Below are 21,441 nucleotides of genomic sequence, written 5' to 3'. Positions count from 1 at the left end.
TTAAAAATGGGGTACAGAACTAAACAGAAGAATTTCAAATGGCCAAAAGATACTTAAGGTCATGTTCAACATCCTTAGCCACCAAGGAAATGCAAATGAAAACAACTATGAGATACCATCTTACACTTGTCAGAATGGCTAAGAACAAAAACATTAATGATAGCTTATGCTGGAGAGGATGTGGAGTAATGGGGAACACATTGATTGCTGGTGGGAATGGAAACTTGTACAACCACTTTGGAAATCAGTATGGTTGTTTCTCAGAAAATTGGGAATCAAGTTACCTCAGGATCAGCAATACCACTCTTGGGCATATACCCAAAAGATGTTTAATCATACTACAAAGGCATTTGTTTAACTATGTTCATAGCAGCATTATTGGTAAAGGCCAGAACCTGGAAACAACCTAGATGCCCCTTAAGTGTAGAATGGATAAAGAAAATGTGGAAAATTTACACACTAGAGTACTACTCAGCGGTAAAAAAACAATGAAAACTTGAATTTTTCATGCAAATGGATAGAAGTAGAAAACACTATCCTGAGTGAGGTAACCCAGACCCAAAAAGATGAATGTGGTATGTACTCACTCATAAGTGGATACTAGCTATAAACAAAGGACATTGAACCTATAGTTCATGATAGTAGAAAAACTAAGTAAAAAGGTAAACCCTCCCAAAAACATATATAGATCCACCTAGAAACTGGAAACAGACAAGATCGCCTGATAAAATTTGGAGCATGGGGGAGGTAGGGGGAGAAGAGAGGGTGGAAGGGAAAGAGGAGTGGAGAGGGGCAGGGTTGAGGAGAACTTGAGGGACTGTGAGAGTTGAGAAGGAGGAAGGACAGAGATGAGAGCAAGGAAAGAGATATCTTGATTGAGGGAGCCATTATGGGGTTAGAAGGAACCTGGCTCTAGAGAAATTCCCTGGAATCCACAAGGCTGACTCCAGGTAAGACCCTAAGCAATAGAGGAGAGAGAGCCAGATTTTGATTTGCCCTGTTGTCAGACTGATGAATATCTTAAACACCACCATAGAACCTTCTTCCAGTAGTTGATGGAAACAGAGGCAGAGACCTGCATTGGAGCACTGGACTGAGCTCTCAAAGTTCAGTTGAAGAGTGGGAATAATGAGAATATGAGCAAAGAGGTCAAGATCATGATGGATTCACCCACTGAAACAGCCTACTTGAGCTAATGGGAGCTCACCAACTCCAGATGCACTGGGAAGGAACAAGCATAGAACAAACTAGTCCCTCTGAATGGGGCTGACAATTGCACGGCTGGGGCAGACTGAGGGGTCACTGGCAGTGGCACAAGGATTTATCCCTATTGCTTATACTAGCTTTTTAGGAACCTATTCTCTTTGGATGGATACCTTGCTCAGCCTAGATATAGTAGGGAGGGACTTGGACCTTCCCTAAAGCAATGTACCTTACCCTCTCTGAGGATTGGATGGGGTGGGGTGTGTTTTGTGTGTGTGTGTGTGTGTGTGTGTGTGTGTGTAGGGAATGGGAGGATGGGAGGTAGCGGGAACTTAGATTAGTATTTTTTTTAAAATCTAATAAATTAAAAATAAAAAAGATGTTCAGTTTAAAAATGTATCTTATACTTTATTCAATAGGAAAGGAGTACAATATTTGGAATTTCAGAGTGAGTTAATTTCTCTGTGGTATGATTAGTGTTCATATTTAATGATGGTGTGGAAGAAAGAAGACTTCTCTACATTTTAGATGCCAAGAAGTAACTCCTGTGTTTACATTTTATTGTGATTTGTCAATGGTTTTCCATTGAGTCTTGCCATTTACTTTCTGTTTTAAGTGATATGAAGGTGATTGAATTGTATTTGCTAAGAAGACAACACACTCTGGGGAATAGATAAGAATCAGAATGACTACAGCAGAAAAGTCTTTTTTTCTGTGGAAATTGTGATCTCATGGAGAAAATGAGGCTGATTGTTGACTTTATTTATTAAAGACTTCAACATTCCTTTTTGAAAAGGAACAATTTTTATTTTTTTCTTACAATACTGCAAATGCATTTTGGAAGAAAAATATTTGAAAGTTTTATTGCGTTTGTTTCACAGGTACTATTTAATATTTTCAAAGAAAATTTAAATTACATCCAGATAACATTATTTCATAGATCCTTCGGAACTTTATTAGTATTATCAATTAAAAGAGAGAAGTTGGAGACTCTGAGTAACATATCTTGTCTGAGGCAGCAGAGATAATAATAACAATCATAGCTAGTGTCAGTTGCATGCTTATTCTATGCCAAGGCTTCCTCAATGTATATTTACATTAAATCTTCACTGTAGCTCTGTTATCTACACATGATATATGACAAGTGAGGATTATTAAGAAGAGTTAAGAAAGTTGCACAACTGGTTCTTTACTTAATGATCTTCCATAGATGCAAGCTGAATGTTGAATAAAAATAATGCAATTTCATGTTCTTAGCATACATTTGTATTAAATTCAATTGTAAATTATCTAGTGTTCCTTATTTATTTTTAGCAGTGAGAAAACTTGAACATGGACCAGCTGACAGTGATTAGTGGAGACAGTAATTCAGCTCTTCCTGCCACACCAGGCTCTTTCTTTGATATATACCTAAGGTTTTAGCACAGACTCTTTGATATATACCTAAGATTGTAGCACAGTTGACAACTTTCTGCTCCAAAGCTAAGAGGATGAGTCTCCAAGAACCTCATCTTTCAAATATTGAATGCCAGGTGCTAATTCCAGGATCTAATGATTCCCCCAATCATCTAAGACCCAACCACTCCTTATGCCCAAGACCACTAAACTTTGACAAGCCAAAGGGAGACAGACCTGTAGTCAGAGGCTCATGTCTTTGGCCCACATTGATTATGCTTTTGAAGTCATAAATGGGGTTCTCTGGGGTCACCCCCAGAGCTGGACTGAAAGAAGAGAATATCTTAATTTTTTAAAATTGATTTTTATTGACCTCTACTCTGCTCCCCTCCCTGCCTCTCCCCACCTCGATCCTCCCCCAAGGTCCCCACGGTCCCAATTTACTCAGGAGATCTTGTCTTTTTCTACTTCCCATGTAGAATATTAGATCCACTCCATTGTTGTCTAGTTCTCTGGGATTGTGGTTTGTAGGCTGGTTTTCTTTGCTTTATGTTTAAAAACCACCTATTAGTGAGTACATGTGATAATTGTCTTACTGTGTCTAGGTTACCTCACTCAAAATAATGTTTTCTAGCTCCATCCATTTTCCTGTAAAATTCAAGATGTCATTATTTTTTTTTCTGCTGTGTAGTACTCCATTGTGTAAATGTACCACATTTTCCTTATCCATTCTTCGGTCGAGGGGCATTTAGGTGGTTTCCAGGTTCTGGCTATGACAAACAATGCTATGAACATAGTTGAGCACATGTCCTTCTGGCATGATTGGGCATCCATTGGATATATACCCAAAAGTGGTATTATTGGGTCTTGAGGAATGTTGTTTCCTAATTTTCTGAGAAATTGCCACATTGACATCCAAAGGGGTTGTACCACCTTGCATTCCCATCAGTAATGCAGACATGTTCCCTTTTCCCCACAACCTCTCCAGCATAAATTGTCATCAGTGTTTTTGATGTTGGCCATTCTTACAGGTGTAAGATGGAGTCTCAGAGTTGTTTTGATTTGCATTTATCTGATAACTAAGGATGTTGAACATTCCTTAAGTATCTTTCAGGCATTTTAGATTCCTCTGTTTAGGTCTGTACTACATTTTTAAAAATTGGATTATGTGTTATTTTGGTGTCCAATTTCTTGAGTTCTTTGTATATTTTGGAGATCAGACCTCTGTCTGATGTGGGGTTAGTAAAGATCTTTTCCCATTCTGTAGGCTGTTGTTTTGTCTTGTTGACTATATCCTTTGCTTTATAGAAGCTTTTCAGTTTCAGGAGGTTCCATTTATTAATTGTTTCTCTCAGTGTCTGTGCTGCTGGGGTTCTATTTAGGAAGTGGTTCCCTGTGCCAGTGCAGTCAAGTGTACTTCCTACTTTCTCTTCTATGAGGTTCAGTGTGGCTGGCTTTATGTTGAGGTCTTTGATCCATTTGGACTTGAGTTTTGTGTATGGTGATAGATATGGGTCTATTTCATTCTTCTACATGTTGATATCCAGTTATGCCAGAACCAGTTGTTAAATATGCTTTCTTTTTTTCCATTTGATATGTTTTGCTTACTTGTCAAAAATCAGGTGTTCGAAGAAGTGTGGATTAATATCCAGGTCTTCTATTTAGTTCCATTGGTCTGTTCTTATGACAATTCCAGGCTGTTTTCAGTACTGTAGCTCTGTAGTAGAGTTTGAAGTCAGGGATTTTAATGCCTCCAGAAGTTCTTTTATTGTACAGGATTGTTTTGGCTATCCTGGTTTTTTTTTTTCCGTATGAAGTTGAGTATTGTTCTTTCGAGGTCTTTGAAGAATTTTGCTGGGATTTTGTTGGGCATTGCATTGAATCTGTAGATTGCTTTTGGTAAGATTGCCATTTTTACTATGTTAATTCTACCTACCCAAGAGTATGTGAGATCTTTCCACTTTCTGGTGTCTTCTTCAATTTCTTTCTTCAAAGATTTAAAGTTCTTGTCATACGAGTCTTCCATTTGTTTGGTTAGAGTTACTCCGAGATATTTTATGCTATTTGTGGCTATTGTGAAGGGGGTCTGATTTCTTTTTCAGCCCTTTTATCATCTGTGTACAGGAGGGCTACTGATATTTTTTGAGTTAATCTTGTATCCTGCTACATTGCTGAAAGTGTTTATGAGTTGTAGAAGTTCCTTGGTAGAATTTTTGGGATTCCTTATGTAAACTATCATGTCATCACCAAACAGTGAGAGTTTAACTACTTCTTTTCCAATTTGTATTCCCTTGATCTCCTTTTGGTGTCTTATTGCTCTACCTAGGACCTTAAGAACTATATTGAAAAGATATGGAGAGAATGGACAACCTTGTCTTGTTCCTGATTTCAGTGGAATTGCTGGGAGTTTCTCTCCATTTAGTTTGATGTTGGCTGTTGGCTTGCTGTATATTGCCTTAATTATGTTCCTTGTATCCCTGCTTTCTCCAAGACCTTTATCATGAAGGGATATTGAATTTTGTCAAATGCTTTTTTGGCATCTAATGAGATGATCATGTGATTTTTATTTTTCAGTTTGTTTATATGGTGGATTACATTGACAGATTTTCATATATTGAACCATCCCTGCATCTCTGGGAGGAAGCCGACTTGATCCTGGTGGATGATGGTTCTGAGGTGTTCTTAGATTAGATTTGCTAGTATTTTATTTAGTATTGTTCACGAGTGAGATTGGTCTGTAATTCTCTTTCTTAGTAATGTCTTTCTGTGGTTTGGGTATCAGGGTAATTGTAGCCTCATAAAAAGAGTTTGGCAATGTTCCTTCCCTTTCTATCATGTGGAATAATTTGAGGAGTATTGGTATTAGTTCTCCATTGAAAATCTTGTAGAATTCTGAACTGAAACCCTCATGTCCTGGGTTTTTTTTGGTTGGGAGACTTTTGATGACTGTTTCTTTTTCTTCAGCAGGTATATGTCTGTTTAATTTTTTATCTGGTCTTGATTTAATTTTGGTAAGTGATATTTATCCAAAAAGTTGTCCATTTCCTTTAAGTTTTCCAACTTTGTGAAGTATAGGATTTCGAAATATGACTTGATGATTCTCTGTATTTCTTCCGTGTCTGTTGTTATGTCCTTCTTTTCATTTCTGATTTTGTTAATTTGGATATTCTTTCTCTGCCTTTTGGTTAGTTTGGATAAAGGTTTGTCTCTTTTGTTGATTTTCTTGATGAACCAGTTCTTTGTCTCATTGAGTCTTTGTATTGTTTTCTCTGTTTATATTTTGTTGATTTCAGCTCTCAATTTTTTTATTTCCTGCCATCTAGTTCTCTTAGGTGAGTTTGCTTCTTTTTGTTCTAAAGTTTTCAAATGCTCTGTTAATTCACCAGTGTGGGATTTTTCCAGCTTCTTTAGTGCTATGAACTTTCCTCTTAACACTGTTTTCATTGTGTCCCTTGAATTTGGGTATGTAGTATGGTCATTTTCATTGAATTTTAGGAAGACTTTAATTTCTCCCTTTATTTCTTCTTGACTTATTGATGATTAAGGTGAATATTGTTTAATTTCCATGTGTTTGTGGGCTTTCTGGAAATAGTATTGCTGTTGACTTCTAGTTTTATACCATGGTGATCTGATAAGGTACCTTGGGTTATTCTAATTTTTTTGTAGTTGTTGAGGTTTGTTTTGTTACCAAGTATGTGATCAATTTTTGAGAAGGTTCCATGAGGTGCTGAGAAGAAGGTACATCCTTTTATGTTTGGACAGAATATTCTATAGATGTCTGTTAACTCCATTTGAGTCATAACATCTGTTATTTCTCTTATTTCTCTGTTCATTTTTTGTCTGATTGACCTGTCCAGTGGTGAGAGGGAAGTGCTGAAGTCTCCCACTATTAGTGTGTGTGTTTTAATGTATGATTTAAGCTTTACCAGTGTTTCTTTGACATATGAGGGTGCCCTTGTATTTGGGGCATAGATGTTCAGTATTGAAATTTTCTCTTGATGGATTTTTCCTGTGATTAATATGAAATGACCTTCTTTGTCTCTTTTGACTGATTTTAGCTTTAAGCTATTTTGTTAGATATTAGGATAGCTATACCTGCTTGTTTCTTAGGTTCATTTGATTGGTATATATTTTTTCCAACCCTTTACTCTGAGACTATGTCTGTCTTTGAGGTTGAAATGTGCTTCTCATATACAGAAGGATGGATTCCGTTTCCGTATCCAACCTGTTAGCCTGTGCCTTTTTATAGGTGAGTTGAGTCCATTTACATTAAGGAATGTTAATGACCAGCGATTGCAATCTCCTGTTAATTATTTTTCATTGTTGCCAATGTTAATTTGTATGTTTTTTCCTTCTTTGGGATTTGCTGTTATGAGATCATCAATTGTCTGTGTTTTTGTTGGTGCAGCCATCTTCCTTGGGTTGAAGTTTTCCTTCTAGTATTTTCTGCAGGGCTGGGTTTATGGCTTGTATTGGTGAAATTTAGATTTGTCATGAAATATCTTGTTTTTTCTTTCTACAGTGATTGACAATTTTGCTGGGTATAGTAGTCTGGGCTGGCATCAGTGGTCTTTTAATGTCTGCATAATGCTTGACCATGACCTTCTGGCTTTCATTGTTTCCAATGAGAAATTACGTGTAATTCTGATAGGTCTACCTTTATATGTTACTTGGCCCTTTTCCTTTGCAGCTCTTCATATTCTTTCTTTACTCCGTATGTTTAGTGTTTAGGTTATTATGTGGTGAGAGAACTTTTTTATTTGGATCCAGTCTATTTGGTGTTGTGTAAGCTTATAGTATCTTCATAGGCATATCTTTCTTTAGGTAGGGAAAGTTTTCTTCTATGATTTTGTTAAATAAATTTTCTGTGCCTTTGAGTTGAACTTCTTCTTCTATACCTATTATTCTAAGATTTGACCTTTTCAAGGTGTCATATATATCCTGGATATTTTGTGTTAAGCTTTTGTTAGATTTAATGTTTTCTTTAACTGATGAGTTTATGTCCTCTATTGTATCTTCAGCGCTTGAGATTCTCTCTCCAATCTCCTGTATTCTGCTGTTCATGCTTGCATTTGTGGTTCCTGATCTTTTTCTCATGATTTCTGTTTCTGTAATTTCTTTGGCTTGTGTTTTCTTTATTGTTTCTATTTCAGTTTTCAAGTCCTCAATAGTTTCTTTTATATGTTTGGTTTCTTTTTCTTGCTTTTCTTTAAGTGATTTGCTGATATCTTCCTATTTTTTGTTTGTCTTTTCCTCAATTTCTTTAAGGGAATTTCTCATTTCATCTTTAAGAATGTCAACCATTCTCTTGAAGTTATTTTTTAGGTCATTTTCTTTTGGTTCATCCATATTTCGTTGTTCAGATTTTGCTGTTGTAAGGTCTTTAGGTTATATTGGTACTGTGCTGCTCTTTGTGGTGTAGCATTTGATCTTACGTTTTCTACTCATCTTTTCCTCTCATAGGTGTGGTTGGAGCTGTCTGAGATTCTGTTGAATAGTCTTCTAGGTGCCAGTGAATCCAAAGCTCAGATGGTTATTCCTCGTGGTACAGCCAGTGTCACAGTTCTCGTTTCCCAGTTGGTTACTCGGTGTTCCTGGAGATAGCTCAGTGCTCCTGTGCTTTGCTCTGCTTCCTTGCAGTGTGCTGTCTCAGGCTTACTTTGGTGTAGGTTGCCATCTTTGCCCTGTTTCTGTAAATCCTCATTTGGATCTCCTCCTGCAGAAGTCCCTGGCTTGGAGTTGGACCTGTTATGGTGGAGATCACTGACTATGAATCTGGTCACTGGCTCAGTCCTGATCTGCCAGTGTCCTGGGACTGGATTGGCTTCTAGGACTGGATTTGCTCCTGGCTTCTGCTCTCAGTGGAGCTTGTTTACTCAGGACATCTCTGTCCTAGGTCGATGTGTGTTTCTTGTAAACATAGAAGGCTTGATCCTGTTTTCGTATCTATTCTCTTAGCCTGTGTCTTTTTATAGGTGAAATGAGTCCATTGATAATAAGCAATATTAATTACCAGTGGTTGTTAACTTTGGTTATTTTTTGGTAGTAGTGTTTGTATGTTTTCCTTCTTTGGGTTATGCTGGGGGGGTTATCAGATGTTTGTGTTATTGTGGGTATAGTTAGCTTCCTTGCATTGAGTTTTTCCTTCTAGTACTTTCTGTAAGGCTGAGTTTGTGGATACATATTGTTCAAATCTGTTTTTGTCATGGAATATCTTGTTTTCTCCATCGATGGTAAATGAAATCTTTGCTGGGGATAATAGTCTGGACTTGTATCTGTGGTTCTTAGTATCTGCAGCACATCTATCCAGTACCTGCTGGCTTTCATGGTTTCCACTGAGAAGTTAGGTGTAATTCTGATAGGTTTAGCTTTATATGTTACTTGACCTTTTTTCTTTGCAGCTCTTAATAGTCTTTCTTTATTCTGTATGTTTTGTGTTTTGATTATTATATGGCAAGGGGATTTTTTTTAATCCAGTCTATCTGGTGTTCTGTAAGCTTCTTGTACCTTCATAGGGATATTCTTCTGTAGGTTGGGAAATTTTTCTTCTATAATTTTGTTGAATATATTTTCGGTGCCTTTGAGCTGGAGTTCTTCTTCTTCTATTCATATTATTCTTAGGTTTGGTCTTTTCACAGTGTCCCAGATTTCCTGAATGCTTGTGTTAAGAATTTGTTGGATTTAATACTTTCTTTAACCAAAGAGTCTATTTCCTCTATAGTATCCTCAGTGCCTGAGATTCTTTCTTCTATCTCTTGTATTCTCTTAGTTATAATTGTCTCTGTAGTTCCTGTTCATTTACTCAGATTTTTCAAAACTAAAATTCCCTTGGTTTGAGTTTTCTTTATTACCTATATTTCAGTCTTCAAGTCTTGAACTGTTTCCTTCGCCTGTTTGATTGCTTTTTCTTGGTTTTCTTTGAGGGATTTATTAATTTCTTCCAACTTTTTGTTTGTTTTCTCTTCCAATTCTTTAAGTGAGTTTTTTACTTTCTCTTTAAAGGTCTCCATCATTTTCATAAAGTTACATTTAAAATCATTTTCTTCTACTTCTTCTGGGTTAGGATGATCAAGTCTTCCTTTTGTGTGTCTGCTGGGTTCTGGTGTTACCATGCCGCTTTTTAGGATGTTGGAGGAATTCTTGCATTGACACCTATCCATCTCTTCCTTCAAATGAGGCTGGCGGTGTCTTGGTGCCTTGGTCCAATCCTTGCTGTGGCTGTCTCTTAGGTCCCCTCAGTATTAGAGAAAGCTCACAGGTCTCCTCAGTATTGGAGCAATATCTTAGATCTCCTCAGTATTGGAGCAATCTGTGTTCCAGGGTTCCGCTGAGCTAGGAGGTGAACAGGCAGGTGTGGCGACAGAGTGGGTTTGGATATTGCCCAGCCACAGGAATACTCCACGCTGGCTGGCTAGAAAAGCTGAGGGAGTTGAGGAGGGTCCCCTAGGTTTTGTTCCACTGGGGAGGTCCCAGAGAGTGGGGCACCTGGCTGTCTGGCACTGTGGCTGTTGACTTAATGCCCCCTGTTAGTTCCTTTATATCCTGGAAAGTTTCTGTCTGGAAGACATGTACAGTGATGGGAGTGGAGTGTTGAAGTCTCCCACTATTAGTGTGTGGGGCTTGATGTCTTATTTAAGCTTTATGAGCGTTTCTTGTACAAATGAGCGTGCCCTTGTACTTGAATCAAAAATGTTCAGAATTGACACAAAAAATCTTAATGGATTTTTTCTTGTGATGAATATGAAATGATCTTTTTCATCTCTTTGATTACTTATAGTTTAAAGACTATTTTGTTTGATGTGAGGATAGCTATACCAGCTTATTTCTTAGGTCCATTTGATTGGAAAATCTTTTCCCAACCTCTGAGGCAATGTCTTTCTTTAAAGTTGAGGCATGTTTCTTGTATGCAACAGAAGGGTGGATTCTATTTTCATATCCAATCTGTTAGCCTGTTTCTTTTTACAGGCAAATTGAGTCCACTGATATTAAGGAATATTAATGACCAGTGATTGCTAGTTCCTGTTATTTTTGTTTTTGTGTTGTTGTAGTATTGTGTGTGTTTCTCTTCTTTGGGATTTCTTGGTGTTGGTTATCTATTGCCTGAGTTTTTGTGGATGTAGCTAACTTCCTTGGTTCAAGTTTTCCTTCAAATATTACCTGTAGGGCTGGATTTGTGATAGATATTGTTTAAATCTGGTTTTGTCTTGGAATATCTTGTTATCTTTGCCTATGTTTTTTGAAAGCTATTCTGGGTATAGTAGTCTGGGCTGACACCCGTGGTCTCTTAGTGATGGCATTATGCCTGTCCAGGACCTTCTGGCTTTCATTGTTTCTGTTGAGAGGTTGGGTGTGATTCTGATGGGTCTGTCTTTATATGTTGCTTGGCCTTTTCTCTTTGCAGTTCTTAATATTGTTTATTTAGTTTGTATGTTTAGTGTTTTGATTATTATGTGGTGAGGGGACTTTTTCTTTTTGGTTTAGTCTATTGGTGTTCTGTAAGTTTCTTCTATTTTCATAGTCATGCCTTTTTCTCGGTTGGGAAAGTTTTCTTCTATAATTTTATTAGATATATTTTCTGTGCCTTTGAGTTGGACCTATCCTTCTTTTATCTCTATTATTCCTATGTTTGGTCTTCTTTATGGTGTTTCAGTTTTCCTGGATGTTTTGTGTTAAGATTTTTTTGGATTTAACATTTTCTTTGACTAATGATTCTGTTTTCTCCATTGTATCTTCAATGCCTGAGATTCTGTTTTGTATTCTTTTTTTTTGAGGGGGGGGAGGACAGAGTTTATTTCATCTTACACTTGTATGTCATACTCCGTCATGGAGAGAAGTCAGAGGAAGTACTTAAGTCAAGGAACCTGGAGTTAGGAACTGAGTCAAAGCCCATGGAGAAATGCTGCTTGCTGGTTTGCTCCTCATGGCTTCCCCTTACAGTACAGGACCACCTGTCCAGAGGTGACACTGCCCACAGTGAGCTGGGTCCTTCCATACTAGACATTATTGTATTCTGTTGTTTATGCTTATATCTATAATTCCTGATTAATTACCAAGATTTTCTGTTTCCAGATTTCCCTATTTTTTTATGTTTTTTCATTTCTTCTATTTCAGTTTTTAAGTTTTTTTCACTTCTTTATTTGCTTTTTCTTGGTTTTCTTTAAGGGATTTATTGATTTCTTTCATGTTTTTATTTGTTTGTTCCTCCATTTCTTTAAGGGATTTTTCATTTCCTCTTTAAAAGCTTCAATTATCTTCATAAAGTTATTTTTAATGTTGTTTTCTTCTGCTTCATCTGGGTTAAGATGTTCAGAACTTGCTGTTGTAGAAACGCTAGTTTCTGGTGGTGCCATATTGCCCTTTATGTTGTTGAGTGTATTCTTGCACTGTTGTGTACCCATCTCTTCCTCTAATTGGTACAGATGGAGTCTGTGCCTCAGGGGTTCCATCTTCCTCCAATTGATACAGCTGGCAGCTATGGTTCCATTGATCACTCTTCCAGAGCAGCCAGGGCTAAGCCTCAGGTGATGGCTCCTCCAGGTGCATGTGGGCCTGAGGCTGAGATGGTCGATCCTCTCCTTGTAGATACAGCTATTCCTGTGGTGATTGTTCCTCTATGTATAGGCAAGTCTGTGGCTCTGGTGGTCACTGTTGCAGTGGGGTATCTCATATAGAGGATGGCACTGGATGTTGGCTGGACACAGGTGCTCCTTCTCAGAAGGACATCTTAATATAGTTTCTAGAAACTGCTACTATTGATACTTCTGGGCCCCATGGCCATGGCCATGCTTCTTCTCTGACTCTTCCGGGCTGGGGTGGGGCTGCCACCATGCTCTCTCTCTCTCTCTCTCTCTCTCTCTCTCTCTCTCTCTCTCTCAGGCTTCTGGGTCAAGGACAATGCCACTGTGCTCCCTCTCTCTGACTCTTCTGGACTAGGCAGTGGTTCTCAACATGTGGGTTGTGACCCCTATGGCAAACCTCTATATCTAAAAAATTATATCTAAAAAAATTACTGTTATGGACTATCAACTAAAATAATTTTATGGGTGGGGGTCACTACAACGTGAGGGACTGTGTTAAAGGGTCACAGCATTAGGATCTAGGGAGCAAGGGAATGCAGAACTGAAGAGAGATAATGAGGCCAACAGAAGTGAGAGAGAACAGCTTGTACCAACTTGTGGCAAGGTAATGTTGTGTGGGTATCCCAGGAGTCAAGAGATAACCATGGAAAATGAATAGATTTGAAATGAGTTTTTAAGTACTAGGTAATTCTATAGAAAAACCAATCTGTTTATTTCTCACAGAAGTTGCTAGTCAGTAGGCTATGGGGTAATGCCAAGGGTAGCAACTGTGGCTTAGTAGAGGACAAAGGCATATTGCCTCTCTGTGTTCTAAGGAGTACATGTCCTAAGGAGGACACGGTTAATGCTTACAGAGGTACCAGATGGAAAAATCAGTTTTGAATGCTCACCACACAGAGGCTGACCAACAAAAGTCAGGGAGAATACAACATCAATGCTGAAAGGATTCCCTTTCTTCCTTCTCTCTCTCTCTCTCTCTCTCTCTCTCTCTCTCTCTCTCTCTCTCTCTCTCTCTCTTATAAGTTCCACCAGAAGCCTACTACTTAGTCAAAAAGACAGGAGGGTCCTACTTCTCTTCTGTTTCTGGCCACAATTCCTGAGCTATAAGTAGCAGGCATTGTATTAGAGGCTCTAAATGAGTTTAGATGTTTTCCTAATTGAGTCCTTTCAAAGGTGTTTGCAAAGGATGAATTTATTATACGTCCCACCAGAAGCCTACTACTTAGTCAAAAAGACAGGAGGGTCCTACTTCTCTTCTGTTTCTGGCCACAATTCCTGAGCTATAAGTAGCAGGCATTGTATTAGAGGCTCTAAATGAGTTTAGATGTCTTCCTAATCGAGTCCTTTCAAAGGTGTTTGCAAAGGGGAATTTAGTGAGCAGGATTAAGATGTAGGGAGAGATGGGTCAGTAGTGGTGCATACCTTTAATCCCAGCACTTGGGAGGCAGAGGCAGGGGAATCTCTATGAGTTCAAGGTCAGTCTGGTCTACAAGAGTTAGTTCCAGAACTGCTAGGGCTGTTACACAGAGAAACCCTGTATTGCAATCCCCCCAAAAATGTAGGGAGAAAAAAATGTATTTTATATCTTTCATGAAGTTAAGCTATTTAGACTGCCTATTACATATGCATTATCTCATGTAGAGAGCACACACACATCGTATAAAATAATGTACCTATAGCTCACTGAATAGTTTTAATCCTTTTCAAATACACAGAAGGATTAAGAGGTGATAAGTTTTTAGGAATCAAGTAGCATTTTAAAAAGCCCTCCATTATTGTGCATCCAGTAATCAATGGAAAAACTCACAACAACTGTCAACAGGGTCATCTTCCTCTTCTGCTGTTTCTTCCATCACAGTTTATCTTCTGGAATGAAGCCCCACACTCATTCATAGGGACTTCTGACTGGCACACTTATGGAGTCAACCAAATGGTAATACTTAATAAATTGCTTTTTAAATGGTAGATACGTAGAAATTGAAGAATCTATAAAAGACCCATGTGATCAAGAAGGCAGACAGGCTAGTGTCATCAGAGACTTTATTAGATTTGGAGGACCCACGTCTAAACTAACTCGGTGTTTTTGGTGAAGTCTTCGGCTCTTTGTCACATGTGCCTTCTTACACTGCCTCTCACAGCAAGGCCTCTGACTTCTCCCAAAGGATGAGAAATAAATAGAGAAAATAGCTATACATTATAGGGTGATCTCAGTGGTGACAAGGTACCATTTATTTCCAATTCTTTTTAAAACTGTATTTCCTATTCCATTGACCAAACAAATCAATCTTGGCAATGTCTATCATCTATCTATCTATCTATCTATCTATCTATCTATCTATCTATCTATCTATCTATCTATCTATCTATCTTCTATCTATGTTCTATCTATCTATCATTTATCTATCTATCTATCTATCTATCTATCTATCTATCTATCTATCTATCTATCATCTATCTCGTTTATCTGTCTATGATTTAGGCTGAAATATTTGACAACCATTATGGAGGCCAGATACCAAATCTGACTCATGTAATTCCTTGCTTTTGTCTAGGAGAATAGTTGCTTCAATTACCCAATAAGTAAAGTAGCTCAAACTGTCTCTGAGCATGCCACATCTAAGTCATAGAGACTGGAAAAATGGCAGCTACTAAAGACTGAATAGGAGTTACTGAGCCAGTGAAGGGCAGAGGAGAACAAGGACCAATGTAGACAACTCACGATATTCCTAAAGGTAGGACATGAGTCACTGCCACTCAAACAGCCTGGTGACCCCAGAGTGGGTGGGTCCCATGTTGGGCCCGCTGCAGTGGGCTACTCAGCATTCATCAAATGTATCCCCCTCCCCACCCAAACTTTTCACATGCATTTACAGCATCCTTTATAAAGAAAGGGAGATGATCCAAAATTGGATGCAAGTTCAGGTCCAGTGTCTCTAGGTATCATCCTATCCCCTCATCTGGTCTGGATACGAGTAGTTTTCAGTCTAATGATTTAAGGAACGCACTACAAACACAACTAGCAAAGAATTGTGAAGGAAAAAAAGAACCCATTGGAAAAGGGCCTGGAATACAATACACATTTTTCGTGGTCCGCAGTTTATATCCTATGCCCCTGGGCAGGAGTTTCAAGTTCTCCCTGCCACATCTGGAAGAGAGAATCTGGGTAGAAGGGAACAGAAAGTGAGGTTGCAGCTATTAACTGACACCAGGTTGTGGAGAGCCTTCTGGAACATTAGCCGGCAGGGGAAGGAGAAAGAAAGACGATCATTGAAGATTTTTGAATAGGGTAGTGACGTGATCAAACTCCTTTGGAAAACTCAATTTGGAGGTGGTGCAAGTACATAATTCCCTTTAAAAGAGTGCCCCGGCAGGATACAAGATCAACTCCCAAAAATCAGTGGCCCTCCTATACACAAAGGATAAAGAAGCAGAGAGGGAAATCAGAGAAGCATCACCTTTCATGATAGCCACAAATAGCATAAAATATCTTGGGGTTACTCTAACCAAGGAAGTGAAAGACCTATTTGACAAGAACTTTAAGTCTTTGAAGAAAGAAATTGAGGAGGATACCAGAAAATGGAAAGACCTCCCCTGCTCTTGGATTGGGAGAATCAACATAGTAAAAATGGCAATTCTACCAAAAGCAATCTATAGATTCAATGCAATCCCCATCAAAATCCCATCAAACTTCTTCACAGACCTTGAGAGAACAATAATCAAGTTTATATGGCAAAACAAAAAACCCAGGATAGCCAAAACAATCTTATACAATAAAAGAACTTCTGGAGGCATTACCATCCCTGACTTCAAACTCTATTATAGAGCTACAGTATTGAAAACAGCTTGGTATTGGCATAAGAACAGAGAAGTCGACCTATGGAATCGAATAGAAGACCCAGATATTAACCCACAATCTTATGAACACCTAATTTTCGACAAGGGAGCTAAAGGTATACAATGGAAGAAGGAAAGCATCTTTAACAAATGGTGCTGGCATAACTGGATGTCAACCTGTAAAAAAATGAAAGTAGATCCATATCTATCACCATGCACAAAACTCAAGTCCAAATGGATTAAAGACATCAACATTAATCCGTCCACTTTGAACCTGATAGAAGAGAAAGTGGGAAGTAGTCTACAAGATTTAGGCACAGGAGGCCTCTTCCTAAGTAGGACCCCAGCAGCACAGACAATAAGAGAAACAATGAATAAATGGGACCTGCTGAAACTGGGAAGCTTCTGTAAAGCAAAGGACACTGTCAGTAGGACAAAAAGGCTGCCTTCTGACTGGGAGAAGATCTTCACCAACCCCTCATCAGACAAAGGTCTGATCTCCAAAATATACAAAGAACTCAAGAAACTAGGCACTAAAACTCTAATTAACCCAATTAAAAAATGGGGTACTGAACTTAACAGAGAATTCACAACAGATGAAATTCGAATGGCCAGAAGACACTTAAGGTCATGCTCAACCTCCTTAGCGATCAGGGAAATGCAAATTAAAACCACTTTGAGATACCATCTTACACCTGTCAGAATAGCTAAAGTCAAAAACACCAACCATAGCCTATGCTGGAGAGGATGTGGGGTGAGGGGAACACTCATCCATTGTTGGTGGGAATGCAAACTCGTGCAGCCACTGTGGAAATCAGTGTGGCGGTTTCTCAGGAAACTGGGAGTCAACCTCCCTCAGGACCCAGCAATACCACTCTTGGGAATATACCCTAAAGATTCCCTAACATACTACAAAAGCATTTGTTCAACTATGTTCATAGCTGCACTATTTGTAATAGCCAGAACATGGAAACAACCTAGGTGCCCCTCAATAGAAGAATGGTTAAAAAAGGTGTGGAACATATATACATTAGAGTTTTACTCGGCAGTTAAAAACAATGACATCTTGAATTTTGCATGCAAATGGATGGAAATAGAAAACGCTTTACTGAGTGAGGTAAGCCAGACCCAAAAAGAGGAACACGGTATGTATTCACTCATAAGTGGATTCTAACCATAATTAAAGGTCTTTGAGCCTATTATTTGTGATCCTAGAGAAGCTAAATAAGAAGATGAACCTGATGAAGATTATTTAGCTATCCTCCAGGAGGTAGGAAATAGACAAGAGTCCCAGGTAACCTCGGGTGCATGGGGGGGTGGGAGGGTCGATGGAGGGGGAGAGGGCTAGAGAGAAGGGAGTAGGGGAGGAACGGGGAAAGCTTGGTGGCCGGGGATGGGGGGGGAGGGAGGTAGGATGAATATGGGATCAGGGAACAATATATTTCAACTAAGGGAGCCATTTTAGGGCTTACAGGAGACTTGATTATATATGGGATCCCAGGTCCAAAGAGAAATCCCCCAGATTGTTCTCTGGACAGAGGAGAGGGTGCCTGAATCGGCCGTGGCCCATGACCATACTGATGTATATTTTGCTTATCACCATAGATCCTTCGTCTGGCGAAGGACAGCTATGCAGTCGGAGGCCCACATTGGAGCAACGGATTGAGCCCCCCGAGGTCCGGAGGGGGAGCGGAAGGAGGAGGAACATGAAAGACGAAATCAGTACTGCGAGGGATGCTATCACCCACTGATACAAGGGAACGGATCTGATGAGAATTTACCAGGGCCAGTCGGACTGGGACTGAACGAGGACGTGATCTAGCCAGATTCTCGGAATTTGGCCGGATTCTCTGACTGTGGCTGGCCTGGGGTCTTTCTGAAATGCCATTGACTATGACACTGGGACCTGTTTCCTTTGCATATGCTGGATTTTGGGGATCCAGTCTGTTTGGACGCTCGCCTTCCTGGACCTGGAGGGAGGGGGAGGGAGCGGCAGCTTCCCACAGGGCAGGAAATCCTGACTGCCCTGGGGGACGGAGGGGAAGGAGGGGGGGAGTGGGGGGAGTGGGAGGGTGTTGGGAGGGGGGGCGGAAATGGAAACTTTTATAATTTAATAAAATTTACTAAAAAAAAAAAATAAAAAAAATAAAAAAAAAGAGTGCCCCGGGGGCAAGTTTCCGCAAATAAACTGAAAGTGATGCTTGAGAAAGAAATGCTAAGGTACTCCACAGTGAGGGGCTGTGTATAGCACAGGTTTGCGGCTTTGTAGGCACCGACGTGGAACACAGTGGTTCGTTGTGTGTCACTTCCCTGGCACTCCTCCCAGAGGAGAACAAATGAGTTTCTAAGACTGAAAAGGTCGGCATAGAAGGTGGCCTTGGTAATACAGGCTGACTGGGGCGATGCTTAAGTAGAAGAAAGACAATCATCAGAAAACATATTTTGGATAACTATAATTCTTCATTTACTTGCGCACAGTGGAGAGATAATCTAATTGTTGTTTGCTTTGCTTTACAGGACCTGCACATTAGCTGGCTAAAAGTTTGTGTGGTTTGTGACACACGCATGCCTTAAAAAGGAACCATATTTCAGGGGTGCAGCTTCCTTGTAAGATACGGAAGACAGGATCTCCTAGCAGGCATCGGAGTCCCCAGACTCTTGATGATCTCTCCACTCCTTCTGTAATGTTTCCTGAACCCTAGATTTAGGGGTTGTGCTGTAGATGCAGTAGTTGGGGCTGGGCGTCCCATGGTCAGTTGTTTAGGGCATTTTGACCAATTGTGGATCTCTACAACAGTTTCTGTCTGTGCCTGAAAGAAACTTCTTTGATGCAGGGTGAGAACTGCACTTACTGGAGGCATAGCGTAGTGTTTAGAAATCAGATAGGATTGGCAAAGTGGCGGTAGTGCCTCCTCTCTTGAATGTTAGGACCTCACCAACCTCGGGTACACAGCTAGGTGTCCAGTGTTAGGAACGAACTCTCATCCGTGGAGCAGTACGTAAGCCCAGCTAGGTGGGAGTTGGTTATCCCTAAGATTTAAGTGGCACTTTTCACCCTCGGGGATTGTCTTACTGTGGTGGTCATTGCTGTGGTTCACAGGTTTACAGCTGGACTGGACTGCTGATTGCTTCTCTCCATTGGCAGCTTACAAAGCACCTTGCGCTACTGTGAAAGATAGTCTTTAGAGAGGATACTTCTGAGTCAGTTCCAGCTCAATTCTCTCACGTCCCATGACAGTACTGTGTGGTATCCAGCACAACGGCAGCACCAGTTCTAGGTGAAGAGCTACAGGCAATCAATGGCTACTGGCAGAGGCAGACCCTTGGTAGGTTATTCAATACCATAAGCATAGGCGCAACTCTAGTGGACACTTACCTTAGGCATAAGCGTGCTGTTTAGAATGCAGCTAGAAACCAGATGGGCTTGGCAAAGCAAAGCAGTTTGTATTCACACACACACACACACACACACACAGACAGAGAGAGAGAGAGCTCATGAATTGGAGAGAAAGCTGGGGACACAGGAGCTGGGGACTGAAATGATGTAAACATACCAGTCATAGGGTAAGTGCATCTGTAAGTGGCCAGCACCATCTTCTATTGTGAGGGCATCTTTCTTGGTTCATGGTACATTGTAACATCATTTTCACAGTAAGGAAGGCTACATCATTTCTCCTCAGATGCCCTGGAAGGTACCCAACATGGTACATGGTGGAATAAGCGGACTATCCTGGTTTGACATTTCAGATATTGAGATTTAATTTGCATTTGATGTATCCCGGAGAAATACTGTGGAAGTAACTCTTAGAGTAAATTTGCATTATTTCTCTAGTCTATGTATTTGACTATGGAGTGACTGAAATGTGTAAAAGAGAACTTTTTTTTTTGAGGTAGGAATAGATTCATCATTGAGTCTTCTTGCCAAATGCTGAATTAGATAGTGGAAAAATTCTATTTATTTGGAGTTTGTGAATCTGCCAGCAAACTGCTGGGAAAAAAATCAAGACAAACCAGATGAGGACTTGTGTCATAAAATGAGCCATAGATGACATATGACTGCCCTTTTAAAGAGAGAATATCGTTTCCCCCATTTTCTCTCCTGGTTTTAGAACCTCTACTAACTTTGATTTGCAGAGAACATTTGTATTGTACAAAAGAATAGCAGTGAAAAGGAAAACATTGCATACTGCAGTGTTGAAATCAACCTTAAGGGTCAGGAAATTGAAAACATGTTTCCATAGTAACGCTAATTTAGTCAGCTCCCACACGTTGTTTCTGAGCCATTAGTTTACTCCCACGATGTCGAAAGAACATAATATTTACTCTGCATTGTGGTTAAGTTAATGTCACAATGCAAAACCCTTTCATATTTCTGCATGCGCATTTCAAATCCTTTCATTATGGTGGTTCTGACATTCAGCTGTGTGCACATATTGGAAAGCGCAACAATATAACTGTTTTTAAAACAAACAAGACAGCATGAACATACGGCAGCTTAGGAAAACTGTCGCAGATAAATGTCCATTGGAATTTGGAAGATTGCACTGCTTGTTGCTTTTGTCTAATTTTTTTTGGAATACCTTAAACAATCTAAGTTTTCAGAGAATCACTTTTTGTCTGGTACAGCCTTGATGTCTCCTGAGGGTTTGTGCCTGGTCCTTCTGTAGCTTACTAAGTTCGTGACGCTGCCATAATTTGACTGATTACCGTTTCAGCCTTTCCTCCCCTGTAACCTCCTAGCAAAGACACCCTGCCCTCTCCTCTGGCACACAAGCCCAGCTCATCTTCGTGACGGACTCTCACACTCATCCCGACCTCCTGTTGGGTGTTCCAGATCTGCTTCTTAGCAGGACGGAAAATGGTACATGTCATGGAGGTCACTCATGACTGTCATGTCAACAATTCTGGGATAAATCCCGCTTGGTCACAGAGTGTGATTTTTTTTTTATATGTTGCTGGATGTTTTCTAGTGCTTGGTTGATCTCTTTCTCATGTGTGTTCATAAAGAATATTGGTCTGCAGTTTTCTTGTGATATTTATGAGTAGTGGAGTGTATTTTACCTAAACTTCCAGTTTGTTCAAATTTAATAAAATAGAACAATTGTTTTTTGGTGTTGTGAATGTTAATATAATTTACTTGGTTGATTTATTTATTTTATTGTTTTACTTTTTGCCTTTCAAAGCTCTAAGGAGTGTTGTTGAGTTGCCAGGCAGTGGTGGCCACACGCCTTTACTCCCAGCAGTAGGGAAGCAGAGGCAGGTAGAACTTTGTGAGTTTGAGGACAGCCTAGTCTATAGAGCAAATTCCAGTACAGCCAGAGAAGCACAGAGTAACCTTGTCTCTGAAAAAAGAAAGAAAGAAAGAAGAAATAAAGAGTTCCCAAGAGATACTTATTAAATGTTTAGCTTAGGTTTCTGAGAGGTCCTGGAG

This window comes from Myodes glareolus, chromosome 8 (assembly GCF_982192425.1).
Source record: "Myodes glareolus chromosome 8, mMyoGla1.1, whole genome shotgun sequence".
Taxonomy (NCBI): domain Eukaryota; kingdom Metazoa; phylum Chordata; class Mammalia; order Rodentia; family Cricetidae; genus Myodes; species Myodes glareolus.
The sequence above is the reverse complement of the archived record's forward strand: the minus strand, read 5'-3'. Positions refer to the sequence as shown.